This window comes from Trachymyrmex cornetzi, unplaced genomic scaffold (assembly GCF_001594075.2).
Source record: "Trachymyrmex cornetzi isolate Tcor2-1 unplaced genomic scaffold, Tcor1.1 scaffold144, whole genome shotgun sequence".
Classification (NCBI taxonomy): Eukaryota; Metazoa; Arthropoda; class Insecta; order Hymenoptera; family Formicidae; genus Trachymyrmex; species Trachymyrmex cornetzi.
The window spans coordinates 556,754-557,418 of NW_017296027.1; positions in this window are offsets into that span (position 1 = coordinate 556,754).

The following is a 665-nucleotide window of genomic DNA, read 5'->3' on the forward strand; positions in this document are numbered from 1 at the left end:
TGTAACGGTTTCATTTGGACCCAAGAGTTCATAATATAGCACACCTTCCTGGTCCCACCAAACGCACAGCAAGGTCTTATGCCCGTGAATATTCCTCTTCGGCGTTGAAGCAGATGATTGGCCGGGGTCCACCCATGATTTTTTCCGCTCGGAATTATCAAAATAAATCCATTTTTCATAGCCAGTCACGATGCGCCACAAAAAACTCTTTTTTTCTTTACCTGGCAAGCAAAGAAGTCGCAATAGTCAAACGATTCGAAATGGCACTTTCTGACAACTCATGTGGTAGCCATCAAGCCATCTCCCTTCCTCATGGATCTTTCCCATGGCATGCAAGCGTTTTGATACGGCCTTTGGAATAACATTTAACTGTTTCGATAACTCTAAAAACGTTTGAGCTGGATTCTCATCAAGCAATTCTTGCAACTCAACATCTTCAAATTTTTTCGGCTGTCTTGGACGTTCTTTGTCTCTCACATCAAAATCACCGTTTCGGAAGCGTTCAAACCAAACTCTACATGTTCTTTCCGATGGAGTTTCATCACCATACACATCGGATAAGCGCGATGCGCTTCAGCTGTGGTTTTCTTGAGGTCGAAGTAGTGAAGAAGCACACGTCGGAAAAACAGCTTATCGCGATTCATTTTCAATCGATTGGAAAATCT